This window comes from Nicotiana sylvestris, chromosome 9, assembly GCF_000393655.2.
Source record: "Nicotiana sylvestris chromosome 9, ASM39365v2, whole genome shotgun sequence".
Classification (NCBI taxonomy): domain Eukaryota; kingdom Viridiplantae; phylum Streptophyta; class Magnoliopsida; order Solanales; family Solanaceae; genus Nicotiana; species Nicotiana sylvestris.
In genome coordinates this window covers 110,365,541-110,376,903 of record NC_091065.1, presented here as the reverse complement: position 1 = coordinate 110,376,903, position 11,363 = coordinate 110,365,541, and the positions used below count along the sequence as shown (strand labels likewise).

Genomic DNA, 11,363 nt, shown 5'->3' with positions numbered 1-11,363 from the left:
GCTTTCATCAATTTACTTATGGCGTACTTTTACGTACAAAAATATGGGGTGTAACATGGATAGTAGTGCTTAGGGGAATCATCGGAAACCAGACGAGGCTGGTCATACCTTCGAGATGCTCTCCTAGGACTTCTTCTCGACCCTGTTGTCATCATGGTTTCTTCATCCTTCTCATCTGTGTCACTGAAATTATCAAATTCAATATGGACAGCTTGAGTTGCGGATTTGAGAACTGCGTGACTTATAATTTTGCCCATCTTAAGTCCATTCTCAACCATTTCCCCTATTTTGATTGCTTCCGAGAAGGATTTGCCCATTGCGGACATCATGTTTTGAAAATAATCCGGATCTTGAGCCTAAAGGAAGACAGTGATTAACTCGTGGTCATTCATGGGTGGCTTAACTCTAGCCGCTTGCTCCCTCCATTTAATGGCATATTCCCTTAAACTTTCAGTTGGTTTCTTCTTTAGGTTTGAAAGGAAACTGCGGTCTGGGGCGATGTCGATGTTATATTGGAACTATTTGACAAAGTCCTGGAACATGTCATCCCAGACATGCCAGTGAGAGGTGTCTTGATCCATAAACCATTCAGAGGCTACCCTTGTCAGGCTTTCCCCGAAATAAGCCATTACTAGTTCTTCTTTTCCTTCCGCACCTCTTAGCTGATTGCAATACCTTTTCAAGTGGGCTATGGGGTTGTCGTGTCCATCATACTTTTCAAATTTGGGAGTCTTGAAATCAGGTGGCAAATGAACATCGGGGAACATACATAGATCCCTGAAGGCAATACTCTTCTGACCTGCCAACCCTTACATGTTTTTCAACTGTTGTTCTACGCTCTTCATTCTTTGGGTCATTTCTTCCTGTGCCACCTTTCGGGCAGGCTTCTCAATCTTTGTAAGAAGATCAAATAGGTACGAGTGGTACTCAGGAGAGTGGTACTATTCTTGCTAGGTAGCAAATTATGACTCGTGAGTTTTCCTATACACCACCGTCGGTTGTGGGATAGTGAAGACGGGCATAACAGTATTGGTTGTTTGATTGGCTATCAATGGCACACTTTGAGAGCGCACAACAGAGGTTCTAGTTGTAGTCGTACAGTTGGGACAAAGACTGAACCCGGGTGGATAAGATTGATCAGACAATGACACTGAATGGTAGTAGTAGAGATGGATGTGAACTCTGGGAAACCATGAATAAAAAAAGGTTGTCCTTGGCCATTGGCCCATACTTGACACATTTCGATCATTTGCTGTTTCAGTATTCCATTTTCCTCAACCGTAGTAGACTCTTGTTGAACCCTCTGGCCCCGAGTCTCTTGAGCACTTATAACAGCTTCAATGTTAGTTGTCAATGGCATTTTTCCCCTTGGATGTTGTGTTGCCAGCTTACCACAAACCAACCACCTCAAACATTCTCAATTGAAAACAAGAGACACGTTAGAATGGACTCAGACAGTCCTTATTATTATCATTATTTCTTCCTTTCTTTTTTTTTACCACTTTTCTTTCCTTTTTTTTCAAAATTATTCGATCAAACCTGATGTGAGTTACCTACGTAGCCGCATGAATTCAGATCTTTACGTAGTTCGGAAAGATTAGGAATAAAGTAAATAAACTAACTCCTTTTTTTGGATATTGAATTTTTTATTCCGAAAGAAAGACTTATAAAGAAGAAAGAAAATATTTTTTGGATTTTTGGTTTTGATAATGATTTTTTTTTATAAATTTTTGAAAGAAAGACTTCCAGAAAAGAAAGAAAATATTTCTTAGATTTTTGACTTTCTTTTTTTTTTGGTAAAAAGACTTCTAAAAAAAGGTAGAAAATAGTTTTTGGATTTTGATTTGATTTGTTTGTTTTTTCTCGAAGGAAAAACTTCTAAAAAAATATTTTTGGGATTAAAATCTTTTTTTATTTCTAAGAGAAGACTTCTAAAAAAGGAATTAAAGGAAATATTTTTGTATTTTTATTTTAAATTGGGGCCGAAACCGATGAGGTTTTCCTACGTATCTCATATCCGATGAGAATCAGACCTGCGTAGTTCGATCAGTTTTGACGCAACAAGAAAATATGACTTATTTTGAAATAAATTTTCTTTTTCTCCTTTTTTTCGGCAGAGTTTCAGGATATTTCAAATACCTACCTCTCACTCTCTCTCTCTCTCTCTCTCTCTCTCTCTCTCTCTCTCTCTCTCTCTCTCTCTCTCTCTCTCTCTCTTTTTCTTTATTTTTTTTTATTTTCTTTTCCTATTCTAGAAGCCAGTAAACATGAAAGCCGAAACAAATAAATGTACAAGTAGCATGTAAAATGCATCAAGATGGTCTTTTTATTTTTGGGTACACCTGTCCCAGACAAACCCAACCCATGTGTTGAGTCCCCAAAGTCAAATGCACATGATGCAAACACACGTACCTACTAGGGATCCGGCATGAGGCTATGTTATTCTAGGTTTAAAACCTGGGTGGATTATTCTAGACATGGCTTACCTGAGCGGACAACTTGAGCCGAGAGGGGGGGCCACGTACCAATAACCAAAAGATCACCGAGGTTTATAACTAATCTGATCCTCATTCTAAATTAGGGTATGACACTAAAAGAAAAGAAGTCACGCCAGTGTGCACTTCCCAAACGATTTAGAAGACTCAAAGAGAAGAAGGGTTTCGTAACAGTTTTATATACAGTTCACAGAATATCAAAGCGGTAAAAAAGCGACATTTAGCATATTAGGCCCAAACAACTAATATCAGGTAATAAATAAAAGCCACGTATAACAGTTAATCTAAGCTCGAATTATGAACCTTGAACCAGAGATTCTAGGTTCGATCCCCAGCAGAGTCGCCAGAGCTGTCACACCTCTTTTTTCCCGAGGGATAGAGAGTTTTTCCAATTAAAGTGACATTAATCGAAATGGAATTATTTATTTAATTCAGAGTCACTACTTGGAATAATTGTTATGGTGTCCCAAGTCACCGGTTTGTTTTAAATCCCAAATCGAGGAAATTAACTCTATTTATGGTCTGTGAACACAGAAGACCGGGTAAGGAATTTTGTTAACCTAGGAGAAGGTGTTGGGTATTCCCGGATTTTGTGATTTTAGTACGGTCACTCAACTATTAATAATTGGCCTAATTATTTGATTTAATACATATTTAAGACCTGTTGTGCATTTTTACCTTTTAAATCGCTCTTAGTAAAGTTTTAATTGCTTTTAGGATTTATGGGTTTATTTAAATAAGTCACGATGTCGCACACTTATTACCTTTGTACACATTGCGAATCGCATCAAGTGAAATGCACTCGCGACTCACAACATGTTTATTATTATTATTTGAAGTTAAGGTCGAGTCACGTGAAACGCACACTCGAATTGGGATTATGTTCGTGACCATGCCACGGGAACCGTACCCATAGTCACGGTGATTTATTAATCATTAATCGCGCCTAAAGTAAACTTTGATATTCTTGAATGACCCTACCAAGTCCAGAAAATGTTGGAAGCAGAACAGTTCCCACAAACAAAGCAATGACAACAAACCACACGCCTTTTCCAGCCAAGGAATTCAAATGGACTCCAAAGAACGTCAGATGCTTACAATTTGGTAAGTCCATTTCAGATTCAATCCAAATAGTTTAGATATAAATCATCCCAAATATTATCACATCCCAATAATGTTCAATGAACCAAACAACAAAATCCCATAATTGTTCAATCCTCAAGTTCAGTCATAGAATTCAAACCTGATTCTTCTCTTTTCTACGTAGATAACAAAATTTCTCTCTTTTCTAAATAGATAAAAAAAAAAGGTAAGAGAAAAGAAAAGGAAAATCAAAAATTTTCTACTGCATGTGAAAACCACTTCTAAAAAAGAGAAGAATCTATTAACTTACCTCAATTGAAGCTATAATTCTGAAAACAGAACCCTCTCGATCGACCAATACAGATTCAATTTCTTTGAGAATTTTCTTTTCAAAAATCATTCAACAAGCTCGAGCAATGTATAAAATGAAGAGGAAAATCGCAACCCAACAAAAGCATCGGACCCGGAATCGGAACCGCGAACAAACTTCGATCGGAGAACTTCTGACTCAAACGGACTTTCGAAACATCGACTTTGGACTCCATTTTCACGGTGATGGAGCCACCTGTTGGGTTTGAGTTTTCAATTGGTTTTATAGGTGTTTATCGAAGCTTCTGGCCGATTTTCTCTCTTTACTCCTCACTCTCTTTGCCGTTCTTTGAGCTCACTAGCGTTTTGCTCCAGCTGCTGTCGAAAAGATGTTTTGAATAGGGTGGGTGCTAGAAATTTTGGAGTTGGAGACAAAAGGGTAACGGCTGAAGCTTAGGGGAATTATATGGGGGTTGCGGTCATGGTTAGAGAATTAGGTTAGGTCCTTTTTTTTTAATTATGTTTTTATATTGTGGGTAGATAAGATATGGGCCTTAAAAATCTGAACTGGGCCAAATCTGGGGATATCCAACTTTTAAAGTCCAATAATGAAGAAAACTTAATCCCTTTCCTTTAAATAATATTAATATATACTATTAAATGAAAAATTAATTCCAATTAATTAAAGTAAAATTATATCGTAATATGTTGCATTTTCAAATATTATAATAAAGTAAAAAGTAGAGAAAATAGGCTAAAGTCATGGTAAAATTAAAATACTATAAATATAAATATACTAATTGACTTTAAAGTAAAGATGAGAATATTTTTGTGCTTTTAAATTGTAATTTAAAGTAAAAATAGATTAAACTCTACAAAAATTAAAGTTAAGTTAAACAAATATTTTAAATGCTAAAAATAGCTCAAAAATGTGACGGGTCAAAAATTACGTGCTTACGAGGAGGGCATAATCTCTTTATTTTTTAAACATCTTAGGTTTTTCATTATAAAAAATTTCTTCTCTAAGTTTTCCATCAATAGTTTTTTTACAATTTTGTGAACATACTCATTTATATTACGGCCTATTCAATTGATTTTGGCTAAAAATAATTCTTTCATTTTTTAAAAAGAAATTAACATATTAGTCGATAAGTAATTTTCACCAACTTAAAGTTTTCATGCGACACAAATTTTTTAGCGTCTAATTTACCACAATTCTAGGAATGCCAAGTTGTTCCTAATTTATCAATACTTAGAGTAGCAACTTTTTAGTAGCAACTTAATAGTCTTAGATATTATGCAACATTAAATACCTTTTCGAAGAAGGAAATAACTTAATTATATCAATTATAACTAAAGTTTTGGTTAACATGGGGGCATAAACGGGAGGAATCGAAAGAGATCGAAAAGAAAGGAATTGAAAGTACTCATAATGTGTTTGATATTAGATACTCTTAAATCTAAACGGAGTTCACAGCGAAGGACTCAAATTAAACAATATGATATTCCAATTGAGAAATAATTAAATGATTATCTATAAATATAAGAAAGTAATTAAATGATTATTCCTAAATATTAGAATGATTATCTATAAATATAAGAAAGTAATTAAATGATTATTCCTAAATATTAGATAAATAACTAAATAATTATTCCCAGATGTTGGAAAAATAATTAAATGATTATTCCTACATATTAGAAAAATAACTAAATGACTATTTCGTCCAGTGTGAAATAGTCATTTAGTAAAAAAGACGAACGACATTTCGCGAAGGGTTTTCGTGCTTTTAATATAACTAGTTTTAATGTACGTACGTTGCACGTGTGCATCGCGTTAATCGATATAAATTTTATACAAATTGTTGAAAAATAGCAATGGAGGTTAAACTAAGCTCATCATGTGTTTAAATGATGAAAATAAATACTACTTTGGCACAATATAGTTGAATTCAATATTTTCTGAATAAATTTAGTATAATTAATTCTATAGTATTTATAGTTATAAATATTTTATTATTTCTACTATATATAAGCCTACAAATGTGTACAAACACTGCACCAAATATTGTACTTTGTGCTTTGACAAAGGATGTAATGAATAAGGGCTTATTCGTAATTTGAGCTATTTATGTCCATAAAAGATGAACGTGTGTACTGCATTTTGTAAAACACGTGTACTTTTTTTATACTAAAGCCCCCTATACTAAAGCCTCCTCTCAATTGCTCAGGGTAGTCTTTCTCAGAGTAGTCTAGATCACATCCCACAATACATGCCGGAAGAAGGGAGTAGGTGTTTGAAGTTAGTCCTTATCTTCATTTTCCTTCTGCCTTTCTCTTTTTCTTTTAGTTACTTTATTTCTAACTTGATCCGTTTCTGTTTTCGGTGATCTTCTCCATTGAATGTGTGGTGTTCTGATGAGTATTTCATCTTCGACATTTCATTGTGTCTTTCATTTTCCATTTCGTTATCTATTTTTCTCCGGTATTCAACTTTGGTTTGTTCGCTTGCGTTGTTTAATAATCCTCCAGTTTTGCAATGTACATGAAGACCATCTATGGGTACACCATACAATATACTCCAAAATTACATGCATCAGCGAGATACAATCAAGAATCCTGAAAATGGATGAAGTAGAATATTTTTGAGTCTTGCTAAAAAAAATTCTCTATTCTTTCTTGGTGAGCATATAAGGCTTTGATTTTAATTTTTACTGACTATTCATTTAGCATCTTCATTGGCCTATAAAGTTCTTTACGCATTTATGCTATATTGAAATTTCTTTGAGTTAATTCTTAATGCATGTGGTTATTTGTTCAAATGCTATTGTGGGGAATTTCTCCTCAGGTGCACAAAGTGCAACAACACTAAGCAAATTGAACTACCATCTGGAAAGGGATGTATGAAACGGGGAGAACTTTGATGCACACAAGGTGTTTGAAGATATGCCTGAAACAACTAAACAATTATCTATTACATTTTGTTTTCCTTGGGTGATTTTTACAATATAAAAATCTTCATTTTCGGCCCCAGGACTTCTTATACACAAATATCGTATATTTGATACTCCCTCTGTTCCAGTTTATGTGAACCTATTTCCTTTTTGGTCCGTTCCAAAAAGAATGAACCCTTTCTAAATTTGGTAACAATTTAGCTTAAAGTTACAACTCTACCCTTAACGAGAAGCTTTTATAACCATACAAATACTCTGGCCCCATTTAGACTTGTTTAGGACCACAAATTCCAAAAGTCTTCATTTTTTTCTTAAACTTCGTGCCCAGTCAAACAAGTTAACATAAATTGAAACGGAGGGAGTAGATGTTTTGGCAATTATAGGTATGACAGTGAAAAATGTCAGTGTATCCTTTACCAGAGATGTGCTTGAAATTATAATTGTATTTAACAAAAAGGAGCTTTAATTGTGAAAAGATCTAGTGAAATCTACATGCCGTTAGTTATCAAATTATTGACAGATGGACCTTGGGAAAAATATATCTAATGTTACTAGGTGATATAAACAATGTACTGATGTGTCTCTGTGTGTCCTTTTGAGTTTCAAATGTTCAACATTTCATGTACTTAGATGAGGCTTCAAGGACCTAAGGTGTATTAATGCTTTTTGCTTGATTATTAAATTATACATTATTTACATCATGGCTTCTCTAACTAATTATACAATCTTTCTGTGGTTGTACTTCATTCCCTTAAATAGTGCAAATCATCTTTTTTCTTAGACTTAAAATATAGTATAGTCTCAACTATAAGTTCCCTCAAACAAAGTAAATAATTTGTGCTTAGATTCCCTTACAGTTGAGTAATATAAAATATTTAAATTTCACTATTTTAGAAAAGAGAATGAATATGAATAATTCTTTCATGGTGCTCTACATATTGATCGTGCTACAGTTAGTAATATTATTTTGTCTCGATTCTTATTAATAGAAAGCTTGCACTCTATCCGTTTTAAGTATATATTTTAACAGTATGGTAAAGATAATTAATTTTATCAATTTTCTATTCCTTTCAGTTGATATCTTGGTCAGTGAAAATATTTATGCAGACAATCTTTCTAATGGGTATATAAAAAGAATATGTTTTGGTGTCACTTTAGGATGGAAATGACAATTGTTTGGATTGGACTGAGCAGAAAAATGATAATTTTTCAGTGTAATCTTACTGCAAATTTTTGGTCTATTCGGCCTTGGAGTATTATCTTGGGATCCATTGTGCCATATGAAGTGGCATGCTTTTCTTGGGACTGATTCATGATGGTTGTCTGATTCAACCAAATTTCTACTATATATAAGCCAACAAAGGTGTACGAACACTGCACCAAAATATTGTATTTTGTGCTTTGACAAAGGATGTAACGAATAGCTGGCGTCAGGTATTTCAATTATAGTTTCGGTGCTCTTTGTTCTCGGAGAAGCTCCTTGTGGTTAGCTATATATAAGTTTATATCATTTACTAAATCTTCATGACCTTTCAACTTCTAAATGTCAAGTATCTTGAGGATGAAACCTGCCTTTGCTGTTGACATTCTAATTCGGCACCATTGTGGGTATTATTAAAAATCAAGTTTGCCTTTTTAATTAATCCTATGCATGCTTCCGAGATGTTTAAACTCTGGACTTTATGTAGCAATGAAAGCATAATACGAATTATGTTCTTGTGATAGTGATATCGGTTAATGGGGAAAAAGGAAAGATACGCACACAAAAACAGAACACTATGCATAAGGTCGAGCTTGGATATGTTTTCTCCCTCTTTATGTTTCAAAATAATCATACATGTTCCTTTACGGTCTAAAACTGAAAATAAGAAAAAATCATCTGTTTTACTCTTTATTTTACTTTTTCTTTTTGCTTTTCGATGTTGGGCTAAGTATATTTAAGATTCAAGAAATGCGTTGTTATTACAATGAGGCATCATTATTGAACGTTACAAGAGTTGCGTGGAAGATTGAAGTGTAATTGTGAAGCATTACGAACTTGTCTGACTTTCCTAAACTATTGGATTATTTTATTACAAGATATGTCAGCAGGGACCTGTCAAATCATACTTGATTAACTGTTACCTGAGTCAATAAGGAGAAAACAAGTTCATTCTGTTTCTTCCTTTAGATATATAACTAGATAGTTTGCACGGGCCCGACATTTCACATTTTCGGGCATCTGACAATTTCTTTTTTCTTTTCAATCCTTGAATTGATTTCAGTTTGGACCAACACATATCATTCAGAATAGTGATAATTCTGCAGATGCATATTCTAATACGATTGGTCACTGCTTAATTTCAACCAACATAAAACCGTAACTAAGAGATAACAACTAAGCATGATCCTTAGAACTTGGACTGTAAAATGAATTCAAATGTTGCAAATATTCTTTGTTTACAAGGTGATGTAAACTCAAACTCTCAAACGTGAAGGCACAAAAACTTAAAAATTCCAATACATGCCATGTAAATCAAACGTCTCAAACATTGATATGCAAAAACGGAAGAATTTTGATACTTAGGAAGATGCAGAATAAAGCAAATTATTTATCAATATAGAAACAATCATTCAAGCTACATCACATATACTTGAACTTAGGAAATCAACCTGAATTAAAGTGAACGATGACAAATTATATTTAGCTCTCGATGAACCCACATACTGATAATGACAACTCAAAGTGCACTTAACATTTCCACAATGTTTGAAAAATTGCCAAGTGTGAGCACGTGATTTTTGTCTCGCATGATTTGCTCCTACAGAATTCCCAAAATTGGGATTTTTATTTTAATTAATTATTTGATTTTTAGGAATTAATTGCATGATTTTGTGTTTGTTTGCATTTTTGTGTGCATATTTAATTTAGGTAATTCATCAAAAATACAAAAATACATTGCATTTGCATTTAAGATCCAACTTTCTATTTTTAGGATAATTAGTTATTTAATATTACAAAAATGAAAGAAAATCACAAAAATAGTTCATATTACATTTTTTTTAACTTTTAATTTTCGAATTCGTCATAGTTTTCTTTTGAATTAGGACTTAATTAATTTTTGAGAAAAAATAATTAGTTTAGTTTTGGATTTAAATCAGATTTTGTTTTTATTTTTAATTTTGTTTTTTTAAAACAAAAATGTGAAAATGAAATGAAAAAGGGAAGAAAAAGAAAAGAAAATAAAAAGAAATTGAAGTTCTTAATAAAAGATCCGAATTTGGGTCAGCCCAATCCAAACCCGCCAAAGACCCGGTCAAAATGCCCAAAACCACCCTGACCCAGTCCGGTTTCCCCCATCGACTCTAAACGACCCCGTTTTTCCCCATTTGATCTCAACCGTCGAGGTTTGTTGATCTAACGGTTCAGAAGTGGGGAGGTCTTTATATAAATATGTCCAAACGCCCCCACCCCATCTCTCATCTCTCTCACACCCCTCAGAGACCCTAAAACCCTAGCCAGCCGCCTCAAATCCTCCGCCATATTTGGTGGCGGCACCACCTCCGTTCAAACCCAAACCAACACCAAATCATCTCCTCAACTCCCTCTTTCCAAATCCCTGATCACCTTCCCTCGAATCTCTTTAAAACCCCTCGAATTTCAAATCAAAGGGTAGAACCCTAGCGCCGCCCTAACATTCTCTGGTGATGGCGCCACCACCAACCACCACCAAATTAACACCCTGAAGTCCCCTGCCTCCCCTCATTCCAAATATCCAATTACTTTCCTTCGAATCCCCCTCAAACTTCTCGAATATCAAATCAGAGAACTCAGCCTTAATTCCAAATTCAAAATTCAACGGGCCTGTGAGGATTTTAGACTATATTGAATCTTAGTCGTGTGTTTTCACACGAAAACACAAGATTAAGGTCTAATCTGGTCGAAAAATCGAAGGATTTCTTCAAGTGTATTCAAGTCCATTCTGAGCCCCACGGGTATTTCTTTTTCAGTTTTCTTCTGTTTAATTTTCTTTACTTTTCTTGTCATTTTTAACTTGCATTGTCATCTGCTTCTCCCTCTTCTTTTAGATTCTTTTGCTATTCCAGTTGTAGAGTTGTTCTTTACATGCATGCTAGTTTTAAGAGGTTTTTCTTTCTGTAATTAGTATAAACAGTCTACTATTAGTTTAGTTTCAATTTCATTAAATGTTTGCTCATTAGTCGAAATTCCAAAATTTGCTCGAATTGCCTCTGCCTCTTTATTTTGTTTTCATTTATTTAGTTTGATGTTGTTTGGGTTTGAGTCTCATACCCTGAAGTTCAGGCTTGGGCAGGACTTCTAAATGGGTCAGCCCAGGGTCAACTAGACTCATAATCTGTCTAAGGTTCTGGGGGTAAAAACAGGGAAGCGAAGGGGCAATTGGGGTAACTCAGTTATGGAATCTTTTGGGTAACAGATTAAGAAGTTTCTCAGGAGCTGCAAACAGACTAGCTTGGCTAGCAAGTCAGAAAATAAAGGACTAAATAGCAAAAAGGAAAATTAAGA

General features: G+C 34.3%; 1 long non-coding RNA gene across 1 annotated transcript; it reads left to right on the top strand.

Annotated features, from left to right (window-relative positions):
• Positions 1-6,071: 6,071 nt before the first annotated feature.
• On the top strand, positions 6,072-8,477 carry LOC104218242 (uncharacterized). The gene is made up of 2 exons (XR_708944.1): positions 6,072-6,186; positions 7,997-8,477. It is a non-coding gene; the product is annotated as an uncharacterized lncRNA (long non-coding RNA).
• The last annotated feature ends 2,886 nt before the right edge of the window (positions 8,478-11,363 follow it).